We start from the raw sequence: 27,789 nt of genomic DNA, 5'->3' as shown, positions 1-27,789 counted from the left end.
TCTGAAAGTATTCGACGCAGTACCCGCCGGGGGAAGCAGAGGAAGAGGAAGACCTCCACTCCGTTGGAAGGACCAAGTGGAGAAGGACCTGGCTACGCTTGGAATATCCAATTGGCGTCACGTAGCGAAAAGGAGAAACGACTGGCGCGCTGTTGTTAACTCGGCTATAATCGCGTAAGCGGTGTCTACGCCAATTAAGAAGAAGAAAACAATAATAATTAAATAAGTGAATCTATCTTAACATTTTCATATTTACTGAGAGTGAGATCCACTGTTTTTAATTTTATTAATGCCTTTTTGCACACTTTTTCATCGCAGTTATACAGCCACACCAACTTGTCGCTTAATAGTGACTGCACACTTTTTCAATCAACCCCTTGATAGATTTTATGTTGAAGATGATGGCCACTTAAAAGTGTAGAATTATCTATATATATTCATAACGCTGTTTGTTTTTTTTTTAACTATTCATGTTTTCAATCCTATTATGAAATTACCTTGGAAATACGCGAAAAAGAATTCCCTGAAAATTTGAGCCCTTAATATTAATATTAAGCACTAAACCAAAGCATGTAAAAATTTTGAAAATACACGACAATCGTGATTTTTTATTTTTAAACTTCTATAGCTCCGAGGCATTTTATGGCATCGTTTTGACTTTAGACCCATATTCCTCAGAATTGAATACTCTACAAAAGCGCCCATTGTAACAAAGTTGAAATTCACACCGGCGAGGTAGTACCTTAAATACAAAGCCGAATATCTCGAGAAGTATTAGTGATAGCGATTTTGACCTCCAACCTTTTTTATCTTATATACGTATTTAAAAATGAATCGCCAAAATGTGTTGCTAAGCGCATAACTCAACAACACCTGCACCAATTTGGCCAATTCTTTTTGCTAAGTGTTCGTTGAGGCTCAAAGATGGTTTTTACGGCGAGAATTTGAATAATTGCCGGAAAACCCCTAAAAACATTCCTTTACTATTTCCTATACAAACGAATGAATGTTTGTTTGTTAATAACGGCTCGAGAACGGCTGAACCAATCTTCATGAAAGTTTCAGAGGTTTTTCACTGTGGATCGGGGAAGGTTTAGAAATAAAAAATCCGTATGCCTTTCGTAAGGAAAAGTTGGAAAATTGGACAATTCCAAAAGTAACTTTTTTCACATAAAATTTTTTTTCAATACTTTTGTTTTAGTTTTTATTTATTTGAGTCGTTCAAATTTGTCGTTTGCTTTCTTTATTCCGGATATTCAAAAAAAAAAATTATGGAAAATTATTCAGTGAAAACTTTATGTGTGTTTCACTCAAAGTGATCAATTACAGATTGAAATTTGTTACGATGCCATAAAGAAGTCGCTCTAATATCGGTCGGCGTTCTTTTTGGCATCAACATACATTGGCAGCCCAGGGCACATGATCGAGTACTCCCAGGATGCGGTAAATCAGCAAGCGATCGTCACGATGTCAGAGCACGACTTTTCAAACAACAGTTACAGTTACAGTAGAGGTTTGCCGCACGCACACATTCTTCTTTGGATAGTGGATGGTGTTACACCAGATCAAATTGATGAAATCATTTCTGCGGAAATTCCTGATGCAGGGAAAGATTCAGTATTATACGAAGTGATGAAAACCAATATGGTCCATAGACCTTGCGGACTCCACAATCCCACTTCGGTTTGGATTTCTGAGAATAAATGAAACACTATCCAAGTTTTCTTTCGGAAACGCAAACTGGAAATGATGGATGTTCACTGTATCGGTGTAGCTCACCAGACGACAATGGCAGAGCATTTAGCATTCAACTTAGAGGTGTGAATAACGGAGTTGACAAGTCGACATTATTGTCTAACTCACATTCAAAACTCATATCAATGTTGAGTATTGCAGTTTGGTGAAATCGATCGAATACGTTTGCAAAGACGTCATCAAAGAAAGCAACATGGCGGTTATTGGCCTTAAACGATACGGTTGATATGTGAACTGCAATAAAGCGCTTTGTAGGATCTTTACTTTTGCAATTCATGAACGTTATCTGACTATTGTGCGTCTCGCAGTTAATTTGAAGAATGCAGTATAGCCAGTGGAAACACCGCCAGCAACAAAATTAACATTTACGAGTTTTTTCTTAACTTTCGTGTGATCCGTTTGCGAAAACAATGCTCTATTCGGAAATACCTTGATACTATACATGGAATGCATCGACGAAGAAATAGTTACGCAAAAAGCAAGGCCAATCAGTAGATGGACATCCAGGTGTGTTCTTCAACTAATGCATTAGGACGAATTTACACAATCCACCCGAAAAACGACAACTGCTTCTACCTTCGGTTGCTATTGATTAATGTACGCGGTTCCTCTTCATTTGAGTTTTTGCGTATTGTGAAGGGTACGGTGTGTGCAAGTTTTGGAGAAGCAAACCAGCAATTACAATTGCGAGAACATAATAATCACTGAAATCAAACGACGTGCGATGCGATAGCTACTCGAATGCAAATGAAAGTCGCACACTTTTCACGATGAGCATTTTGACATATCAGCCTTCAAACCCGCTTCAATTATGGGTTACCCACAAAAATGGCATTGCCGAAGACATTTTATATCGTATTCCGTTTCCAATGAATATGTCATTTGAGATGACAATCAACAGGACACAAGGATAGTCACATAGTACGTGGCATAAATTTGGAAATGCTATGTTTTTCACACGGCCAGATATACGTGACGTGAGTCCGAGTTGGAAAACCATCTTCTCTGTGCTCCGGAACAAAAACCAAAAAATGTTCTTTATCAAGCTGCGTTACATTGACAAAAAAAATGAAATGATTTAACTTTGTTTTCAATTCAAAACACATAATTTCACGCAGGGCAATGGCTGCGGGATCAGCTTCTTCTTCTTCTTTACTGGCATAGACACCGCTTACGCGATTACAGCCCAGTTAACAACACCGCACCAGTAGTTTCTTCTTTTCGCTTCGTGGCGCCAATTGGATATTCCAAGTCCTTCTCCACTTGGTCCTTTCAACGGAGTGGAGGTCTTCCTCTTCCTCTGCTTTCCCCGGCGGGTACTGCGTTGAATGATTTCAGAGCTGGAATGTTTTCGTCCATTTGGACAACATGACCTAGCCACCGTAGCCGCTGTCTTTTAATTCGCTGAACTATGTCAATGTCGTCGTATATCCCGTACAGCTCATCGTTCCATTGAATGCGATATTCGCCGTGGCCAACGCGCAAAGGACCATAAATCTTTCGCAGAACTTTTCTCTCGAAAATTCGCAACGTCGAGTCATCAGTTGTTGTCATCGTCCATGCTTCTGCACCATATAGCAGGACGGGAATTATGAGTGACTTATAGAGTTTGGTTTTTGTTTGTCGAGAGAGGGCTTTACTCCTCAATTGTCTACTCAGTCCGAAGTAGCACCTGTTGGCAGGGGTTATCCTGCGTGAGATTTCTAGGCTGACATTGTTGGCGGTGTTTACGCTGGTTCCAAGATAGACGAAATTATCTACGACTTCAAAGCTATGACTGTCAACAATGACGTGAGACCCAAGTCGCGAGTGCGACGACTGTTTGTTTGATAACAGGAGATATTTCGTCTTGCCTTTTCATGAAAATGGGTCTGGCATTCATTGTCCAGTCTGGAGAAAGCAGAACTAACCGCGCGGGTGTTGAGGCCGATGTTATTGATCAATATCATCGGCATATGTTGGCATGCTTTCGTCCGTGTTTGAATAGCTCGGCCTGCAATCCGTCGGCCCTCGCCGCTTTGTTGTTCTTCAAGCGGGTAATTGCTATTCGAACTTCTTCATGGTCGGGCAATGGAGCGTCTGCTCCATCGTCAGCGATTGGGGAATCGGGTTCGCCTTCTCCTGGTGCTGTACGTTCACTGCCATTCAGCAGGCTGGAGAAGTGTTCCCTCCATAATTTGAGTATGCTCTGGGCATCGGTGACTAGATCACCTTTGGGGGTTCTACAAGAGTATGCTCCGGTCTTGAAAGTGCTGTAAGCCGCCGCATTTTTTCGTAGAATTTTCGAGCATTACTCCTGTCGGCCAACTTATCAAGCTCTTCCTACTTACGCTTTTCGGCCTTTTTCTTTTTCTGTCTGCAAAGGTGTCTCGCTAGTTTTTCGATCCGGAGACAGCCAGGTAGCTTGATGAATCTTGTTATGCATCTCTGATTTTGGCATCGTGGCGGGGGAAGCTCTCATAGGTGTGCTCCAAGCGCTCATAGAAGGCGCCTTTGGTAATATCGTCCTTCTCTTCCGTCGGGGCGTGGGCGCAAATCAGCGATATGTTGAAGAACCTCGCTTTGATGCGGATTGTGGATAAACGTTCATTCACCGGAGTGAATGATAGGACTCGGAGACGGAGTCTCTCTCCTACCACGAATCCAACACCAAACTTGCGCTCCTTTATATGGCCACTGTAGTAAAGGCCAGAAGGACCTACTCGTCTCTGTCCTTGCCCGTCCATCGCATTTCTTGGACGGCGGAGATGTCAGCCTTTATTTTCACGAGGACATCAACCAGCTGGGTAGCGGCACCTTCCCAATTAAGGGACCGGACATTCCAGGTACATGCCTTTATTTCGTAGTCCTTATTTCGTTTGCCATGGTCGTCATCAAAAGGGGGGTCGTTTCAAAGGAACATATTTAGTAACAGTACTTAATGTTAATATCAAGGGCTCAAATTTTCATAAAATTTTCTTAGGGTATTTCCAAGGTAATTTCATGATGGGATTGAAAAAAATGAATAGTTCAAAAAAAAAAAAACAAAACACCCTAATCTATATAAATAAAAATGAATCGCCAAAATGTATGTACGCTCATAACTCAATAACGCCTGGACCAATGTAGCCAATTCTTTGTCTTAAATGTTCGTTGAAGTCCAAAGATGGTTTTTACGGCGAGAAAAGTTCGAATAATTTCCGGAAAACCCCTAAAAACAGTCTTTTCCTTTTCCCCATACAAACGTTACATACATACATATGTACATATATAAAAATGAATGTTTGTTTGTTAGTAACACTAAGAGAACGGTTTATGAAATTTTTAAAGGTTGTTTGTTGTGGATCGGGAAAGGTTTAGAAACAAATACCTTATACTTTTCATGAGGAGAAGTCGGAAAATTGGACAATTCCAAAAAGTAACATTTTTCATACACATTTTTTTCAATGTTTGTTTGTTTTGTTTTTCAGTATTTTGATTTGTAAATTATTTGAATCGTTCACGTTCGGTCGCTTGCTTCTTTATTCCGGCTATCCAAAGGAAAAATTATTGAAAATTATTCGGTGAAAACTTTATGTGTGTTTCAGACGAAGTTACTGATTGAAATTTGTTACGAAGCCACGAAGAGGTCGCGCTAATATTTGTCGGCGTTCTTTTTGCCATCAAGCGATGACATACGTGCGGAATTATGGATCGCGGTCAATCAGCTAGCGATCGTAACGATATCACAGCACGAATTTTTAAACAATAGCTGCGATGTTTGACGGTCTTTATCTTGAAGCAACCTATGGTATATATGGTGCTGTTAGATGCTGAATGTATTCTGTTGCGTGTTGCCGCACGCACACATTCATCTTTGGATGCGGATGGTGATTCCACCAGATCAAATTGATGAAATCATTTCAGCGCAAATTCTTGATTCAAAGAATCCAGAATTCTACGAAGTGGTGAAAAACAATATGGTTCATGGACTTTGGGAACCTTACAATCCCACTTTGGTTTGTATGTCTGACAATACATGCACGAAACACTACTCATGTGCTTTTGTTTCGGAAACGGAAATGAGAAATGATGGATATTCACTGTATCGGCGTCGCTCACCAGACGACAATGGCAGAACATTTAGCATTTAGAGTCGTGAATATCGACGTTAACAACACATCGAAGTAGAAAACAAATGGATCGTACCATATTCGCCACTTTTGTCTAATTCACATTCAAAACTCATGTCAATGTTGAATATTGTAGATTGGTGAAATCGATCAAATACGTTTGCAAGTACGTCACCAAAGAAAGTAACATAGCGGTTATTGGCCTTGAACAATATGAGATCAGTAGTATCAAATGAGTCGATATGTAAACCGCAATAAAGCGCTTTGTAGGATGTTTACTTTTGCAGTTCATGAAAGTTTTCCGACTGTTGTGCGTCTCGCGGTTCAACTTCATTTAAGTCATTGCGTATTGTGAATGGTACAGTGTGTGCAACTTTTTGAGAATCATGCCAGCAGTTGCGTTTGCTGGAACATGCTAATCGCTGGAAACAGACGAAGGACAATGCAATAGTTACTTCGCATGCCACTGAAGTTCGCATAGTTTTCGCGAAGATCATTTCGACATATCAGCCTTCGAATTCGCGTTAATTATGGGATACGAAAAAATGACATTGCCGATGACATTTTACATTATATTCGCTAAGAATTGGAAATGGGAAAATCTCGGTTGATACTTCCAGTGGTTTGATATAAATTTCACCTCCCTTTTGTCAATTCACTTCAGCGGAAGATGAACTCATCACGAATGTTTATCCGAACATTGGCAAAATTATCGTAACTGCAATTGCTTGAGTGCACGCGCAATTTTAGTTGCCAAAAATACCGATGTTAATGACTTAAACTGGAAGATTCAAAGTCAAATTTCGGGAGGTTTGCGCTCATATAAATCGATCGATCGTCTTGACAAGAAAGACGAAACCGTAAATTATCCAGTGGAATTTCCAAATTCTTTGGAGAGCCTTGGTATGCCCCAACATCATTTGCGTCTCAAAGTTGGATCTGTCATTATTAGGTTTCACAATCTTCATGCGTCGAAACTGTGTAATGGAACCCGACTGATTATGACGCAGTTATCGAATACAAGGGACAGTCACTTCATTTCAAACGTATTCAATTTCCAGAGAAAATTGGCCAGATATATGTGGCGTGTTGACGAGTTGAAAACCCATCTTCTTTGTATATTTACGCACCAGAACAGAAATCAAAAAAATTATGATTATTAAGCTGCGCTACATTAAAAAAATTTAGAAAAATCGAAAATAAATCATTTTCGACACAATATAATTTCAACTTTTTTTCATTTCAAAGCATATAATTTCACGCAGGACAACGGCTGCGGGGTCAGCTAGTATACATATATATTGAAAGAAAGACAAACTTACCATGGCGTCAGCGTGATCTTTATGTGTAAGGTGCTCCTCCATCTTCAACACTGTTTCGTCTGACGACATGGGGAGAAAGTTTTTTAATAGAACCTGCTTTTCACTCACAACGTCGCCAGTGATGCAGCTTACACTGCGGTAAGTTTTTGCTGAGAGCACCTTACACTCCCGCAACAATTATATTTGCGCTTGCATCTCAGCACGTTCGGGCATCTGATATTTAAAATAATTATTAAATAATTTTAAAATACGGTAACTGTATTTCAATAAATACCTTATAAGCAAGATCACTTTCCACAGCAGAAAGCCGTTTTATTAATTCCTCTTGCCGAGATTCCATCCAACCAATGGTCCCAAAATTTGTTGCAGTACCATCGCAGAATCCGGGTGTTTGCTTCGGCGATGCAAAAACGGCTAATTTCTTTTTCTATAAAGAAAGTTACATTTATTAGAATGAAAAACATATATGTAAAATAAAGTCGTTTTACTATCTCGCTGTTTTGCTTCCGAAGAGGAGGAGTCCACCATAAATGAAATATCCATTTATTTATATAAAATTTAAAAAAAAATTGTGAAACAGAGGAATTAAAATAAATGTATTCCCTATTGATTTGGATTTGGTTTTCGGAAAGTGCAAAAGAACAGCTGGCACGACGAGGAGTGCCGTGTCGCAGCGGAGAGAAAACAGGCTGCCTACCTCGCAACGTTACGATCGACCACTACACGTGCGAGATGGGATAGATACCGAGAGTTGAAAAGGGAAGCGAGACGCATTTGTAGACAGAAGAAGAAAGAGGCCGAAATGCGTGAGTACGAAGAGCTTGAAAATTCTTCGAAAAAATGCGGCGGCTTACAGAAGGTTTCAAGAGCGAAGCATACTCTTGTAGAACCCCCCAAGGTGATCTAGTGACCGATGCCCAGAGCATACTTAAATTATGGAGGGAACACTTCTCCAGCCTGCTGAATGGCAGTGAACGCACAACGCCAGGAGAAGGCGAACCCGATTCCCCAATCGATGACGATGAAGCAGACGTTCCATTACCCGACCCTGAAGAAGTTCGAATAGCAATTGCCCGCCTGAAGAACAAAAAAGCGGCAGAGGCCGACGGATTGTCGGCCGAGCTATTCAAACACGGCGGCGAAGAACTGATAAGGAGCATGCATCAGCTTCTTTGTAAAATATGGTCGAACGAAAGCATGCCCAACGATTGGAATTTAAGTGTGCTATTTCCAATCCATAAAAAAGGAGACCCCACAATCTGCGCCAACTACCGTGGGATCAGCCTCCTCAACATCGCATATAAGGTTCTATCGAGCGTATTGTGTGAAAGATTAAAGCCCACCGTCAACAAACTGATTGGACCTTATCAGTGTGGCTTTAGACCTGGCAAATCAACAACCGACCAGATATTCACCATGCGCCAAATCTTGGAAAAGACCCGTGAAAGGAGAATCGACACACACCACCTCTTCGTCAATTTCAAAGCTGCTTTCGACAGCACGAAAAGGAGCTGTCTTTTTGCCGCGATATCTGAATTTTTATCCCCGCAAAACTAATACGGCTGTGTAAACTGACGTTGAGTAACACGCACAGCTCCGTCAGGATCGGGAAGGACCTCTCCGAGCCGTTCGATACCAAACGAGCTTTCAGACAAGGCGATTCCCTATCGTGCGACTTTTTCAACCTGCTTTTGGAGAAAATAGTTCGAGCCGCAGAACTAAATAGAGAAGGTACCATCTTCTATAAGAGTGTACAGCCGCTGGCGTATGCCGATGATATTGATATCATCGGCCTCAACACCCGCGCCGTTAGTTCTGCTTTCTCCAGGCTGGACAAGGAAGCAAAAGAAATGGGTCTGGCAGTGAACGAGGGCAAGACGAAATATCACCTGTCATCAAACAAAGAGCCGTCGCGCTCGTGACTTGGCACTCATGTCACTGTTGACAGTCAAAACTTTGAAATTATAGATAATTTCGTCTATTTAGGAACCAGCATTAACACCACCAACAATGTCAGTCTAGAAATCCAACGCAGGATAACTCTTGCCAACAGGTGCTACTTCGGACTGAGTAGGCAAGTGAAGAGTAAAGTCCTCTCTCGACGAACAAAAGCTAAACTCTATAAGTCGCTCATAATTCCCGTCCTGCTGTATGGTGCAGAGGCTTGGGCGATGACAACAACCGATGAGTCGACGTTGCGAGTTTTCGAGAGAAAAGTTCTGCGAAAGATTTATGGTGCTTTTCGCGTTAGCCACGGCGAATACCGTATTCGATGGAACGATGAGCTGTACGAGATATACGACGACATCGACATAATTCAGCGAATTAAAAGACAGCGGCTACGCTGGCTAGGTCGTGTTGTCAGGATGGACGAAAACACTCCAGCTCTGAAAGTATTCGACGAAGTACCCGCCGGGGAAGCAGAGGAAGAGGAAGACCTCCACTCCGTTGGAAGAACCAAGTGGAGAAGGACCTGGCTTTGCTTGGAATATCCAATTGGCGCTACGTAGCGAAAAGAAGGAACGACTTGCGTGCTGTTGACAACTCGGCTATAATCGCGTAAGCGGTGTCTACGCCAATAAAGAAGAAGAAGAAGAAGGTATACATGTATGTATGATGACATTATCATATGGTGCGCGTTCCAAAACTTAACCGAGTTCAACTCGCGCAAGAATTTTATACCGAAAAAAAACCTGCGCGAGTTGAACTCGGGCGAGATTTACGCGTGGCGCGCAAATTCAAAAAGCCCAATTAGGCTAAAACGCTGTGATGCTCACTTTTTTTCACGCACTCGCTCAAAAAAAATAATAATTAAAAAAAATCCCTGATTCAGGAGGAAACCAGGGAATCAGTGCATTTCTCACGAAAATCAGGAAAACCAGTGCCGATGGTCAAAATCAGGGTGACTCTACCCATATGACCGGTTTTACACCTTATAATACTTCCCTGGCTTTCTTTCTTGCAATTTGCAAAAGTATAAAATGTTCAGTTTCACCTTAACTTAGCCCTTCCTTACTTGCTTTATTATAATTTGTACCTGTTCTTTTTGTAAATTTCGATATATTATCTTCAATCTAAACTTTTGCTGCCATAATTGCTTCTTTACGAGGGAAGTGTTTAATTAGTCTTTGCTCAAAGCGTTCCCTCTCTGAGTTTGTAGTTTGGAAAGAATCTTTTATTCGGATAATTATTTAGACGTGGACAATCCATCTTGGTTTTGATTTTTTTACTTGTCTGTCATTATTATATGGATTTGGTTTTATATGCTGGCTACCTTTTTGTTCATTTGCCAAGCGCTGCTTGAAAAAATATTGGTTGCGTTTCTCTATGATGCACGCGTAAATACTTGTAATTTTTGACTCTCTTTATGAATTTTCTCAGACAGTTCTGCAAGTAACTTTCTTTTGGTACCTTTATAATTTTGATCTGATTCGTGTGTCTGAATATAGTCAGATAGTGCGATTTGGATGATTTTTGCCATACGGAGCTTTTTCCGCTCCCGAATGCTTTCTATAAAACAATACACTAATATTTAAGTAGAAACAAATTTTTTGATTTTTTTTATTGTGAAGTACAATAGAGTTTGGAATATATTATTTATTCAAATGGCCGTCACGACTTCTTTCGAAGCAAAAAATTCGATGAGCCCCATTTTTGAGCGTTTTTCCATGAAATTAAGTCATATGTCATGAAAATCAAGTTTAATATTGATTTCTAAAAGGTCAAACCACGTCAAGTGGTAAATGAAAATTTCGCAAAATCACCGATTTTGAAAATTAGCAGTTCATTAGGAAGGGAACCAGACGCACACCCCGTGATATAAATACTTCGTCAAAATTACTTTTTCATTTAAGTTACTAGCTGGCCCCGCAGCCGTTGTCCTGCGTGAAATTATGTCTTTTGCAATGAAAAGAAAGTGGAATATATCATACATTTTTTTTCCAATGTAACGCAGCTTGATAAACAACATTTTTGGTTTCTGTTCCGGTGTACAGAAAAGAGGGTTTCCAACTCTTGAGCACGCCACGTATATCTGGCTGTGTGAAAAACATAGCATTTCCGAATTTATGCCACACGCTAAGCGACTATCCTTGTGTCCTGTTGATTGTCACCTCAAATGCAATTTTCACTGGAAACGGAATACGTTTGAACTGAAATGGCAAATCGTTAGAACTCAAAGGAATTGGTAGAATCAAGCATTCTGCCTCCTTGTATTCGATAGCTGCGTCACAATCTGTCGGGTTTCATTACACAGTTTTGGCACATGAAGGACACCTGGATGTCCATCTACTGATTGCCCTTGCTTTCTGCCTAACTATTTCTTCGACGACGCATTCCATGTATAATATCAAGGTATTTCCGAATAGAACAATGTTCTCGCAAACGGATCACTGACGAAACTTGAGAAAAACTCGTCAATGTTAATTTTGTTGATGGCGGTGTTTCACTGGCTGTATTTTATTCTCTGGGTTGAAATACACTCTATCACTATTCTCCAAATTAACTGCGAGATGCACAACAGTCGGAAAACGCTCATGATTTGCAAAAGTAAATATCCTACAAAGAGCTTATTGCAGTTCACGTATCGACCGTATCGTTCAAGACCAATAACCGCAATATTGCTTCCTTTGGTGACGAAAATTGATATGAGTTTTGAATGTGAACTAAGCAATAGTGGGGAATATAGTACAATTCATGTGTTGTCAACTTCTATATTCACTCTTCTAAATTGAATGCTGAATGTTCTGTGGGATTGTAGCGTCCGCAAGGTCCATGAACCGTATTGGTTTTCGCCATCCAAAGAACAATGTGTGCGTGCGGCAAACCTCTCTTTTGCCATTCAACAAAGTACTTCTAGCATCTAACAGCACCACATATACTTACGTTGCTTCAAGATAAAGTCCATCAAACATCGTAACTGTTGTTTGAAAAGTCGTGCTGTGACATCGTGTCGATCGCTTGCTCTTTGACCGCGATCTATAACTCCGCACGTATGTCACCCCATCCTGGGAGTACTTCTTGCCTTACCTAGCCTTGGGCTGCCATACGTTGATGGCAAAACGAACGCCGACCGTAACAAATTTCAATCTGCAATTGATCTCTTTGTGTGAAACACACGTAAAGTTTTCACGGAATAATTTTCAATATTTTTTCTTTTGCATAACTGGAATAAAAAAGCAAGCGACCGAAATAGAACGATTCAAATAATTTACGAATCAAAATATTGAAAAACAAAACAAACAAATTGAAAAAAATCTGTATGGAAAAAAGTTACTTTTTGAAACAATCCAATTTTCCGACTTTTCCTCAGGAAAAGCATACGGTATATCTATTTCTAAACCTTCCCCGATCCACAGCAAACAACCTCTGAAAATTTCATCAAGATTGGTGCAGCCGTTATCTTAGCATTAGTAACAAACGAACATTCATTCGTTAGTATGGGAAAAAGAAAAGGACTGTTTTTAGGGTTTTTCCGGCTGTTTAAATGAGTTAAGCATCCACCCCCCCTACCCGGTAAAATTGGCGCACCCTAATGCTACAGTGCAATTCACCACAGCTGATGACACTAAAGCACAACTCAACACACCTGTACGCCAAACCACTCAACAAAAAGATGGGCAACGGGAAAGCAGATTCAATTCGTCTCATACAATTCGCACGTCAACATTCGTTTTCCGACACCCATCCCGCGCGCCGCAATTTTCGCTAACAACGTCACCATACGGTTACTGCTCGCGGCCAGTCCCTTGCGCTACGGATATATTTCGAATCTCAGCGGTCCTGCGTGATATGGTCGCCGTTAACATGCGCAATCATTTTTACATATCTGGTTTCAATAAAGTTAACCCTAAAGTGTTTAATACCATTTAAATTAATGTGTTTTCCTTTGCCGAAATGCTGGGTGCTTATTGAACTGAAAATAAAGTGGTGGATGCTTCCCACTAAATTGGGCATCCATTTATTCATGGTCCTTCGAGCCTCACAGAGAGGCACTATTGGAGAAACAAACAACATTCTGCCACATCTACTAGTTTGGTGGCAAAATAAACAAAAAAAAAAAAACCGAATAAACTACATAAGTGCAGTGACTCAAGCAGAACAAAAAAAAAAAACAAAACAAAGTGACAAAAAACAAACCAATTTCGGTAACAAAGTGAATCATAATCACAATCAGGAAAATATTAGAAAACACAGTTCCGAAACATTACAAAACCAAACCTACGGTGAAAAAACAAAATTATAAAAACAAAATATACAAAATTGCACAAGTACAAGCACGAAAAGTAAAAGCACCAAAGCAATAACAAAAAACCAAAAAAAAAATGAGAACAGAAAATAAAAACAAAAAACATACACAGGCAATCGGACACGCGATACCTAAGGACAAAACATTAATCGAGAGCGAAGTCTAAAAGCGCCTAAACAATAAAATATACACAAAAACAAAACAATCGGGCGCGAACAAAAAAAAAATACCTAAAAAATATGAAAAACAAGTAAGGAAGGGCTAAGTTCGGGTGTCACCGAACATTTTATACTCTCGCATGATAAAGTGATAATCGAGATTTCATTCGTCATTTACATATTTTTCAAATACCGTATTTTTGTAAAGTTTTATTCCGCTATCATCATTGGTTCCTAATGTACTATATATTATACAGAGAAGGCATCAGATGGAATTCAAAATAGCGTTATATTGGAAGAAGGCGTGGTTGTAAACCGATTTCACCTATATTTCGTACATGTCATCAGGGCGTTAAGAAAATATTATATACCGAATTTCATTGAAATCGGTATAGTAGTTCCTGAGATATGGTTTTTGGTCCATAAGTGGGCGAGGCCACGCCCATTTTAAATTTAAAAAAAAGGCCTGGGTGCAGCTTCTTTCTGCCACTTTTTCCGTAAAATTTAGTATTTCTGACGTTTTTTGTTAGTCCGTTAACGCACTTTTAGTGATTTTCAACATAACCTTTGTATGGGAGGTGGGCGTGGTTATTATCCGATTTCTTCCATTTTTGAACTGTATATGGAAATGCCTGAAGAAAACGACTCCATAGAGCTATAGTAGTTTCCGAGATACGTAGAAAAAACTTAGTAGGGGGCGGGGCCACGCTCACTTTTCCAAAAAAATTACGTCCAAATATGCCCCTCCCTAATGCGATCCTTTGTGCCAAATTTCACGTTAATATCTTTATTTATGGCTTAGTTATGACACTTTATAGGTTTTCGGTTTCCGCCATTTTGTGGGCGTGGCAGTTGGCCGATTTTGTTTCTTCGAACTTAACCTTCTTATGGAGCCAAGCAATACGTGTACCAAGTTTCATCATGATATCTCAATTTTTACTCAAGTTACAGCTTGCACAGACGGACGGACAGACAGACATCCGGATTTCGACTCTACTCGTCACCCTGATCACTTTGGTATATATGTATAACCCTATATCTGACTCTTTTAGTTTTAGGACTTACAAACAACCGTTGTGTGAACAAAACTATAATACTCTCCTTAGCAACATTGTTGCGAGAGTATAAAAAAAAAACAAAAATAAAAGGTGTACCTGGAAGCGGCTACAAACCTCAAGGAGAAAAAGTGGAGAAAGGAAGAGGAACAAAACGCAGACGGCATTAAGGCAACACATGCACATACATACATATATGTAAAGACCTACAAAGCTCTTTAAGTAACCAAGTGAGCGTATTTAATCCATTTTACATTTGCATTTTACACATATATGTACATATGTTTATATCTGTATTGCATATTAGACGGCGGGTCTAATACATAAGAGCACAACGAAAAAAAAACGGTTTCATCTCTCACTCATCTCTCACATTTTCAAAAAAATATAATAACATTTATACGAGTATACAAACATACGGCAAAGAATCTGCCTGTGACACATATTAGTACAAATAAATATTCAAAGTCCTTATCCGGCAATACCTCTTGTTCTTTGGCAAACAAAAACAAGCAGGATTGCATACAAAAAGCGAATTGATCTTTCTAACGAGCTCTCAATCGCTTAAGAACATAACTCAGAAAATCATACAAAGAATTTGTGCATGCTAATGTAAAAAGCGAATTGATCTCTTCAACGAGCTCTCAATTGCACAAGATATAAGTACATATGTACGTATATTTGTACATATGTATATACAAGTCCGAGTATTAGGGTGTGCCAAATACAAAATATTCGGACATCAAACATTTTGTTTATGCGACTTCATGGCATCTCGCTTGTTAATAAAGTATTGCAGTTCTGCGCCACTTATTCCTTACCTCGGGTGGGGGGCAATAAGTGATTGCTAACGGCTCCTTTATTTGAAATTTTTATTTTTAAGTTTTCTTTTACCCCTTACCACTGGTGGGGGGAAGTAAAATATGTAAATAAAAATAATCTTTTCAGTTGAGATTGTCTTTCAATTCTGATTTTTATTTAGTATTTTTCTTGCTTATATACAAATTTTAAAACTATCTTAAATAACTAAATATATGTATGTGTACGTGTGTATGTTTATATGTATTGCAGCATATTGTTTATTGCTGCTTCACATGGGGTTGTTTTTGATACCTATGTGTGTGTGTGTGATAATCTTATCTCTTCTCTAAATTTATGACATGTGTCTGCATGCATTTTTATTTTTATTGAATGCGCATTGCATGTAAATGCATGGCTGTGTTTATGTCAATACATACATATGTATGTTTATTAATATGTAAATAGATATTTATATTTAGTAGAATTTCGGCTTTGCATATAAATAAGCATGTTCAATGATATTTGAACATATTGCCGAGGGAAAGAAATGATTATTAGTGGACTGTATACGTTTTTATGATCTTAAGTATTACAAATTTCTTAACTTATCTTATTTAAGAAAATAAACATGTTCAATTTTGAACATCGCTCCTCCACACAACATAACATTCATCACACAACTCACACTCATCACACGCCACAAACCAACCACACTACACACACACCATACGTTATCGTTTTCACCACCTAACTGATCAAAAAGGATCGATTTCTACGCCAATCAACGGTTGATCCGCATTCATTTCTTTTGTAATCCAGAACTGAAAAAAACCCTTTCTGTCGTGTGTGTGGTTGTGCACTAGCAGCAGTGTGTATACTTATATACAAAATTATATTTGAAACCATTTCAAATTGTGAATAAAAATAAAAAATTAATTATCTTAACATAAAGAATATAAAATATTGTGAACACATTTAAAATTTAATTAATTTATTTTGTTGAAAGTGGTGCCCGGATACAAATAAAATACAATTTGTTCAATTTTACCTTTTTATTGCCAAATTATAAATCTTTCACTTAAAGACGAACAAAAAGGGATACATCATCAAAGCCTAAAGGGTAAGTATTCCCCACACATAATCGGTGAAACTAAGTGCACGAACAAATGGTCCTTCGAGCCTCTTAGACAGGCACCTATGATTTTAAAAGAACCCACCAAGTGGTGGAAAAGTGAAAAACCAAGTGCAGGTGAAACAATACTATAGAACAATTAAAATTACACAAAAGAAAAATAATAATAAATAAATATGTACTTAAACATATATTAAAGTGATCAAATATACAAAACGGGCCCGAAACCAACTAAAACAAAACAATTACAAAAAAAAGAAACTAAAAATCAAATACGGGCGCGGTAAAAAAACCAAATAAGCAAAATAAACGGGGGAAACAACACCAAAACATACGGCAGAGCAGTTGAGGATTGTAAGCAACGTGGGAAGAGAACAAAAACTCAACACGGAAGACATCAAACAAGGGAAATAAACAAAGAAGGCAAAACCAGAAGAACCAAGAGAAATAACGAAGAGAGACACATACATAAGTATCGCTACCCATAAACCCTTGGCGGAGGAAAAAGTGAGTCCTTTCCGATTAAAATTTTAAAAGAATTATTTATGCACTTATGTATGTATGTTAATATACAGTTTGAGCTGTAATACGACATACAGCCACTTATAAAAAAACCCAACTGTTCTATACGAAAAACCAGTTAGACAGTTCGGTATATAGAGTAACTAGCTGACCTCGCAGTCGTTGTCCTGCGTGAAATTATGTGTTTAGAAATGAAAAAGTTGAATTTATCATTTCACTTTTTTTTCAATGTATCGCAGCTTGATAAAGCTTGGTTTCTGTTCCGGTGTATTATAGAAAAGATGGTTTTCCAACTCGTGAGCAGGCCACGTATATCTGGCCGAGTGAAAAACATAGCATTTCCAAATGTATACCATACACTTTGCGACTATCCTTGTGTCTCAAATGCAATTTTCATTGGAAACTGAATACGTTTGAACTGAAATGGCAAATCGTTAGAACTCAGAGGAATTCGTAGAATCAAGCATTCTGCCCCTTTGTATTCGATAGCTGCGTCACAATCAGTCAGGTTCCATTACACAGTTTCGTGGCATGATGATTGCGAAACATAATAACGACAGATCCAACTTTGAGACGCAAATTATGCGGTGGCATACCAAGCCTATTCAAAGAATTTAGAAATTCCACGATCGATCAATTTGTATGAGGGCAAGTCTCCCGGAATTTGACTTTGAATCTTCCAGTTTAAGTCAACAACATCGGTATTTTTGGCAGCTAACATTGCGCGTGCACTTAACGAATCGTAGTTACGATAATTTGGCCAATGTCCGAACATCGGTGATGAGTTCATCTTTCGTGAATTGACAAAGGTAAGATGGAATTGATATCAAACCACCGGAAGTATCAACCGGAATTTACCCATTTCCAATTCTTAGCGAATACGATGTAAAATGTCTTCGGCAATGTCATTTTTGTTCGTATTCCATAATTGACGCTAATTTGATGGCTGATCATCGCGAAAAGTGTGCGAACTTCATTCCAGTGATTATCATGTTCCAGCAATTGTAATTGTAATTGTATGTATAATATCAAGATATTTCCGAATAGAGCAAGTTCTCGCAAACGGTTCACTGACGAAAGTTGAGAAAAAATTCGTAAATGTCAATTTTGTTGCTGGGGGTGTTTTCTCTGTCTGTACTGTATTCTCTGTGTTGAAATAGACTATTTGGTCATTCTCCAAATTAACTGCGAGACGCACAACGGTCGGAAAACGTTCATGAATTGCAAAATTAAATATCATACAAAGCGCTTTATTGCAGTTCACGTATCGACCGTATCGTTCAAGATCAGTAACCGCCATGTTGCTTCCTTTGGTGACGTATTTACACACGTATTTTTTCGATTACACCAAACTGCAATACGCAACATTGACATGACTTTTGAATGTGAATTAGACAACAGTGGCGAATATGGTACGATCCATATGTTGTCCACTTCGAAGTGTTGTTTACTTTGATATTCACGCCTCTAAATTGAATGCTAAATGCTCTGCCATTGTTATCTGGTGAGCGACGCTGATACATTGGATATCCATCATTTTTAGTTTGTGTTTCCGAAAGAAAAGCACCTGGATAGTGTTTCGTACATTTATTGTCAGACATACAAACCGAAGTGGTATTGTGATGTCCGTAAGGTACATTAATCATATTGATTTCGTATAATTCTGCTTCTATCTCTGGATCAGGAATTTCCGCAGAAATGATTACATCAATTTGATTGGGTGTAATCACCATCCACCATCCAAAGAAGAATATGTACGTGCGGCAAACCTCTCTTTTGCCACTCAACAGAGTACATCCAGCATCTAACAGCACCACATATACGTTGCTTTAAGATAAAGTTTACAAAACATCGCTACTGTTGTTTGAAAAGTTGTCCTCTGACATCGTGACGATCGCTTGCTGATTGCCCGCGATCCATAATTTCATTCGTATGTCATCGCATCCTGGGAATACTCGGTCATGTGCCATGGGCTGTCAATTTACCTATGTTGATGCCAAAATGAACGCGACCTGTTCGTGGCATCGTAACAAATTTCAATCTGTAATTGAGCACTTTGTGTGAAGCACACATAACGGTTTCACGGAATAAGTTTCAATAATTTTTTTTTGAATAACCGGAATAAAGAAAGCAAACGACAAATTTGACAATTGAAAAACAAAAGAAAAAAAGTTGAAAAAAAATTTTTGTATGAAAAAAAGTTATATTTTTTGAAATTGTCCAACTTTCCGACTTTTCCTCACGAAAAGCATACGGTTTTTTTATTTTTAAACTTTCCTCGATCCACAGCGAACAACCTCTGAAAATTTCATCAAGATTGGTTCAGCTGTTCCCGAGCATTAGCGTTACTAACAGCATTCATTCGTTTGTATGGGAAAAAGAAAAGGGCTCTTTTTAGGGGTTTTCCGGCAATTATTCGATTTTTTTCGCCATAAAAACCATCCTTGAGCCTAAACGAACATTTTAAAAAAAGAATTGACAAAATTGGTCCAGGCGTTTTTGAGTTATGCGCCAGCATTTAAAATCATGTTCGTTTTTATTTCCTTTTTAAAATCGTATTTGAAAATTTATTTTCTTCATAATTTTTTTTCGGAAAATTTTCCAGAATTTTGTTAAGTATTCTCCTTGTTTGCGCGGAGACCTGTCCGAATTGGTGGTAATCACCGAAATCGGTCCAGCCGTTCTCCAGTTATAAGCGTAGTAACTAACGTCACTTTCTTTTATATATGTAGATTTAGGTATTGTGATATAGGCAAACTTTTTTCGATGACTAATCAACATTTTGAAGAGGAAACTAGTATAATTTCTATTAATGCGATAGGTTCAGGCATCTTCCAACATATTCCGAAATAGTATTGCATTTTGTTCAGTTTTGAGGAAGATATTTGTTTAAAACTATAAAAAGTAGAAAACGTCGGTTTGTAAAAATGGGGTGGTAATGTGATATACCCCATCGGCTAATATGATATACCATACCAATTTACCCAAACCATTCCCAAAAAATTATGGTTTTTATTTAATTAAATTATTTCATTTATTTAAAGCAAAATTAATATATTATATTTTATACAAAAAAATAAACAAAACAAAATGATATTTTACTGCACTGGACCTTACTTCCGGATTCCACCAAATCAGGATGAAGGAAAAGGACATAGAAAAGACAGCTTTTTCTACAGCCATTCGGTCTTAAAAATGCCTCTTCCATTTTTCAGAGAATGATCAATGATGTTCTCAAAACGCTTATAGGAAAAGCCTGCTACGTTTATATCGATGACATTATAATAATAGGAAAAACTAAAGAGGAACACTTACGAAATATTGAAGATGTGTTCATGCTTTTGTACAAGTCAAATTTAAAAGTCAATCTGGAAAAATCTAAATTTTTTAGAACGGAAGTAAATTTTCTAGGTCATATCGTTACCGGCGAAGGTATTTTGCCAGATCCTGACAAAATATCCGCTATTAAAAAAATTCCCGCACCTGCTAACCTTAAGGAATTAAAAGGCTTCCTGGGCTTAGCATCGTATTATAGGAGATTTATAAAGACTTTGCAAAAATTGTCAAGCCACATACCAATTTAACTAGAGGTGTGCTCCAAATAAAAGCAAGTCAATCCAAACGGATACAAATCTCACTAACAGAGAGGCTTGGAAATCATTTAATGACATAAAATATTTGCTTACATCCTCTGACAATTCTGGTATTCCCAGACTTCAACAAACCCCTTTATTCTGACGACAGATGCTTCCAATACTACCAATCAGAGCAGTCCTTTCACAAAGGGATAATCTGTCAAGACAGACCCACCAACTTACATCTCTAGATCACTCAACAAAACCGAAGAGAATTACTCGACAATAGAGAAAAGAAATGCTCGCCATAGTATAGTCCCCTCGACAAATTAAGGACTTACCTGTATGGAGCTAAAGAAATAAAAATTCTTACTGATCACCAGCCACTGACGTTTGCACTAAGCAACAGTAATAACAATGCCAAGTTAAAAAGGTGGAAAGCAAGGATAGAAGAATATAATTATAAACACAAACAGGAAAAACAAACGTAGCGCATGCGTTATCACGGCTGCCAATAGAAGTTAATACGCTAACATCCACAGATGAAAATACACAACATAGCGCAGAAGAGGATTCAAAGCTCACTCACTGTGAAGCTCCACTAACGTATTTAAAAATCAAGTTATATTTACAGAAGGAAAGGAGGAGATTACACACGAAGAACCTCATCCAAGCTTCCACAGACACCTCATTAAATGTGAAGTTTACGATAAAGAAAACCTAAGTAAAATCTTGAAAAGCGTCCTAAACCCAAACATAATCAATGGAATTAAAATCCAAGAAAAATACATTTCATTACTACAGCAAATATATCAAGAAAATTTCTCACAATTTCGTATCAGGATAACACAGAAAGTAGTTACCGATAGCGCAGACGAAGATGTCAAATTTAAAATAATAGAACAAGAACACAAAAGAGCCCATCGCAATGGTAAAGAAAATAAAGACCAGATATTGGAAAAATACTATTTTCCACAAATGACTAAACTTATTAAAAAATAGACTAAATCATGTGAAATTTGCGGTTGTAATAAGTACGACCGGCATCCACAAAAACTCAAGTTACAGGCAACACCCATACCTTCGTATCCAACAGAAATACTGCATATCAACATTATAGAAATGTCTGGCGAAAAATATATCTCGTGCGTTGACAAATTCACTAAATTTGTAAAATTTTTCAGGATAAAAAATAAATCAGTACTGCATATCAGGGATAAATTGATAAAGTTTCTACACTATTTCACTGTACCAAAGACTTTGGTCATGGACAATGATGGCCCTATTTAGAAGGGTTAGGAATTGAAATCTATCCAGCACCACCTCAGAAAAGCGAAGTCAATGGTGTGATAAATCGTGTGCATTCCACTATTATTGAAATAATCAGATGCCTTCAAGTGAAATATCCTGATTGCTCTGTCAAAGAAATTGACAACATTGCAGTTGACAGATATACGTATAATAACAAGATACACTCAGTTACAAAAAGGAAACCAGCTATTTTCTGTGGAAGAACACAGAGAATTAATTACCAAGACTTAACAAATTTCAGAGAATAATTTGAATTGAAATAGCCAGAAACCAAAAAAATACGCTAAATTATCACAACAAAAATAGATCAAAATTAAAGAATTACGAACCAGGTGATATTATATTCAAAAAGAACAAACAAATTAAAGGTAATACCAAACCCATTTTTAAGAAAGAAACTGTCGCTAAAGACAATACCGTCGCAATAACTACTAAAGATAACAAAAAGATTCATAAATTACATTTAAAAAACTGACTAACATTTATTCTTTAAACTCTTACCGTACTGGACAACTGCAACAGTAGATACCTACGACATCCCGCTCGTAACAATCAAACAAGGACTAGGAAAGATTACAAAAGGGACGTATAAAATTATACACACTATCGATTACCAACTATGGCAGGCTTACTATACACCACGAAACTAGAAAAAAAAGTATTTATTTCGCCAATTAAAACATCAACTTTCCGAAATAGGAAACTTATTAAGCCAACTGCGAAGAAAAATGCATCCACTCAAAAGAGATCAATTAACTGGATAGGATCAGCTTGGGAATGGTTAGCAGGAAATCCCGATGACACTGACTGGGACCAAATACTTTCCACAACACATGATCTGACTGAAAACAGTAACGTACAGTACACCAAAAACCAATACCTTATTAAGACAAATAATAAAATATTAGATAGTTATAACATGATTGTGGATGAAATAAGTAAGGATAACAGAGAATTGTTCGAACAGACATTATATAATAGGTTAGGTATAGTAAAAGATGAAATTGCGAAAATTATAATGGCAACCCAGCTAGCAAAACAAGGAATTATCCATTCCCAAATTTTAAATAAGGAAGATATCGCTAATGTTCTTTCTCAAACTGAGACATTACCTTTTAAAAATGAACTGCAAGCACTCAAATATGCAGAACCTTCTATGATTATTAAAGACTCACTTCTTTTATATGTAATTTCACTTCCCAAAACCGAAGATACCCTTTACAATAATATTATCATACGTTCGACATTAAAACACCTTAAACGAGTATACTTAGAATTCACCAATATTTTCATATCCCAAAACGACAAATATGGCATACTTGGAAATTGCATTGAAGTAGATGATACTACTATATGCAAGAGAAACCAACTTAAAAAACTAAACAAAACCCATTGCATTTCACAGATCCTTAGCGGAGAAAAAGCGCTCTGCGATTACCAATATGTAAACCAAGCTATAATTGAACTAATTAGTGAAGGAACAATATTTCTTTCAAATTTTATTGGAAATATTACTTATAATAATACTAAATGGTACTTTTCTCATAAACTTCTTTAACGAAACTATAACTTTGAATAACGTTAGTTACACAAACTGGCAAACAAGTTCCTACCAAATCCTACCCGCAATACTTCAGAATAACCTAACAGAAAATGAAATTAAATTAGACTTAAACTATTTACATAAACTACATTTAAGTAATGTAAATGAACTAGAACGAATAACATCAAAAAACATTATTTCAATTAGCTCAAGCTTCTTAGCAATTCTTGTTGCAGTAACACTATCATTTGTTTTATATATCATACTCAAACCAAAAACCAGGAATTCATTTCTTATCCCACCAATAATAGATTACCCACAGCTTTCAGTAGCCAATAATTCTTAATCAGCGAGACGCTGATGCTTAAGAAGGGGGGAGTTATCACAGCTAATAGTACAACAACAAAGTTGTCGTACTCGTAGCTAGCAAATATACTGATATTACCCAATTCAGCAATATTTTGTAAAAATACAATATCATTGCTCAATTTCCAAAATTTACAACGACAGCACATTTCGTCGGCACTAAACCAGAACGGAAGTCGTGCCGCCGCAATGTGAGCCGTTTCTCGACCGAACTGAGGTTTGCTGTTTGGCTATAATTATTGCTTACGTTAGTATATAGAAATAAGTACTAGTAAGTAAGAATTAGTACATATGTAAGTTTATAGTATATAAGGAAAATTCTGTATAAAAGAAACGTTTTTAATAAAGAAATTCGAGTTCGACTTTACCCTTCAAACCAGCGTGTTGTTAATCATCTGGTGGCAAGCATTAACTTGCATATATATGCAGCACATATACATATGTACATACATACATGAGGCACGTATGCATTTAAATGTAATACGCATGTACTCAAGATATGTTATATATACATATTTACTTAGGTTTGGGCAATTGATTACAAATGCACTTGTGCACTTGAAAACAGCCCAAACCATACAACATAAATTGTATGACCACACACGCACACATGTATGGCATTGTATGGTTGAAAACAACCCCATGTGGTGTGCTGTAACATACATACACATACATATATTTAATTGGATAAAATAGTTTTAAAAATTTGTATATAAGCAAAGAAAAATACCTAATAAAATCAGAATGAAATGAAATGAAATGAAATGAATGAATCACTCGACGAAAGACGGTTTCATTTCCCCCTACCAGAGGTAAGGAATGATTAATCTTTGTTGTTTTTTAAACATTTTTGGTCCTTCGAGCCGGATGAAGAGCTCGGCCAAAATTAAAAAGTCCTGTATTTAAAAAACAGGCAACATACAAAAAAGCCCTGTTTAAAATACAGGCAACATAAAAAAAATAATTGTAAGACGGGTGTATATTCCCGCATATTAGAACCTTTATAACATTTTTTGGTCCTATCGAGCCTAAAACAAAAAAAAAAATAAGAGCTCAGCCAAATTTAAATCAGGCAACATACAAAAAAGCCCTGTTTAAAATACAGGCAACATAGAAAAAACAATTGTAAGACGGGTGTATATTCCCGCATATTAGAACCTTTAATAACATTTTTTGGTCCTATCGAGCATAAAACAAAAAAAAAAGAGCTCAGCCAAATTTAAAAAAGCCCTGTTATTAATACAAATACAGGCAAAATTAAATTGTAAGACGGGTGTATATTCCCGCATATTGACAAAAAAAAAATATATGTAAGATGGGTGTATATTCCCGCATTAAAACCGATCGCATAAGCCGTTTTAGCAGAGACTAAACGCAGTGATCTAACTGCTATCCAAGAAATATTCAGCGGCTGTGAGTCGAGGCACAGCAAGGTCAACTAGGCGACCAAATCAAATACCTCCAACGATTTCTTTGGAGAAAAACAAGCAGCAGCATGACAAATAAATACAAGTCACATACATTTGATTTGGATCTTGGAATCTTCATATTCAAGAGGAAAATTCAACTCCTCAGAGAAGTAATGGAAGATCTCCACCAAATCACTACAATAAAAAGTGATCATATTAAACATTTGAAAATTGTGTTTCTTCAAATGCACAATTTTCACATAAATTATTTTTCAAAAATTTTTCCTGAAGTTGAAAATTTATATTTTGAAATAACGGCGGAGTATTTCCAAAATCTCAAACTTTGTATAGTGAGATTACAAAAAGGACAGCCCGAAATTAGTTATATTTCTCTTCAGCGTGATGTCCTGTTTGAAGATTTTGCAATAGAAGAACAACCTGAAATTTTGTACCGTTTTGACTCGGATTTAAAATGTACAAAAGTTCTAATCTTTTATCTACCTTGTATATATCTGTCTTCTGCTGAGGAAGAAACAGCAGAAGTAATAGAGGAAGACAAAAACATATATGAAGTTGAAGTTGAAGAAGAATCACTTGAAGAACTTCATAAAGCTTCAAAAACTGAGGAAAAACCAACTAAATTGGTAACTTGTCATCCATCTCTTCCGACAGGCTCACATTTTGGAAAAATGTGGGAAAGTGAAGTCCAGGTTAAATCGTTTTAAGACGAAACTGAAGTAGCTGATCATATTTTAGAAGATGATGCTAAAACACAGAAGGAAGATTTTACTACTTCACTAAAATACATAAAGGAAAAATGCACCGATGCAGAAGGTGATAATACCGGCAGGAATTCAGCGCAAAAGAGTACAAAAATGGTTGCAGCTTTGAAGGACATAGGAACATCCAAGGGTGGATCCAGCAGCAGTAAGGACGAACGCCAATGCAGCAAGCCCGATGACGATAAGTCAAAGAGAAAAGATGAGAAATCCGGCGACAAAAAGGATAAAGACATTAGTGAACAAAAATCATCTTCAAACAAGACTTCGCAGAAGGATGACAAAGTGAATACATCTACAAAATTGTCGTCCACAGGAAAGCAGACAAAACCTTCACGTAATGTTTTGGGGTTATTTTCATTAACGAGAGCCAGTGATCTGAAAACTATATTTTCTACATATGGCAAAGTTACCGGAGCCAAGGTGGTCACCAACTCCCGAACTCCGGGTACACGTTGTTATGGCTACGCAACAATGTCATCATCGTCGGATACCAGTCGAAGTGTCGCCAAAACACGTGTGGTTACAACAAAAAAAGATGAAGACAAGAAGATACGAGACACAACTTTTAAGACGAGAGACGACAAACAAACTATTGAAACAAAGGACGATGCATCAAAGAAACCTGAAGTGGAGAAGGATAAGCAACGCGATAAAGAAATCCTTTTCCAGGACCATAATAAAAAAGACGTAAGTAAAACTATCGAAATAGCCGAAATAGATCCAGTTGGAAAAGCGGATGTAGTAACAACCATTTGGGAGTTACTAATACCATGGCAGCTTGCGTTAACAAACGAAACGTCGATTACAATCTGCGGTTAGAAGTCACTTTTGTCGCCCGGGAGAATGTTCAAAAATGAACATGTACATTCAGTACGCATTGTTATTCTTTATAATCGGCGTACTAGTAGCAGTCTTCATTTACTATCGATTGAAGGCCGGGCGACGACTACAAGCTGCAATCACCTTCCCAGAAGTCACTTTTGCCGCCCGGGAGAATGTTCAAAATTGAACAGGATCATTACTTCAAAAAAGGCGGAATAATTAATATATTTATATTTAGACAATTTTATATTATTTACAAATAAGATATGAAACAGTGTAATTGTAGCTATTGTAATACATACAGTTCCACTAATAATCATTTCTTTCCCTCGGCAATATGTTCAAATATATTGAACAGTAACATTTAAACGTCGCCGCATCCGTTCTATCATGCTTGAACACAGCAGAACTGCAGGCACATTAAGTTATGTTAAGAATTATAAAATTTGTTAAGTTTAGAGTTAAGCGAGCGGTTGAACAATAAAGGTCGTAAGACCGGAAAAATTCATAACTTACATACATGAGGCACGTATGCATTTAAATGTAATACGCATGTACTCAAGATATGTTATATAAACATATTTACTTAGGTTTGGGCAATTGATTACAAATGCACTTGTGCACTTGAAAACAGCCCAAACCATAGAACATAAATTGTATGACCACACACGCACACATGTATGGCATTGTATGGTTGAAAACAACCCCATGTGGTGTGCTGTAACATACATACACATATATATATTTAATTAGATAAGATAGTTTTAAAAATTTGTATATAAGCAAAGAAAAATACCAAATAAAATCAGAATGAAGTATTTCTCACTCAATGAAGGTAGTTTTATTTCCCCCCACCAGAGGTAAGGAATAAAATCTTTTTTGAGTTTTTACAACGACT

The 27,789-nt window shown here is 37.4% G+C and overlaps 1 pseudogene; it reads right to left on the bottom strand.

Moving 5' to 3' along the window:
- Positions 1-236: 236 nt before the first annotated feature.
- Positions 237-21,765, bottom strand: LOC120781511 (annotated as a pseudogene).
- Positions 21,766-27,789: the final 6,024 nt, after the last annotated feature.

Source organism: Bactrocera tryoni, unplaced genomic scaffold, assembly GCF_016617805.1.
Source record: "Bactrocera tryoni isolate S06 unplaced genomic scaffold, CSIRO_BtryS06_freeze2 scaffold_7, whole genome shotgun sequence".
NCBI classification, from domain to species: Eukaryota; Metazoa; Arthropoda; class Insecta; order Diptera; family Tephritidae; genus Bactrocera; species Bactrocera tryoni.
Note: the sequence above shows the minus strand (reverse complement) of the source record. Positions and strands in the feature narration are given on the sequence as shown.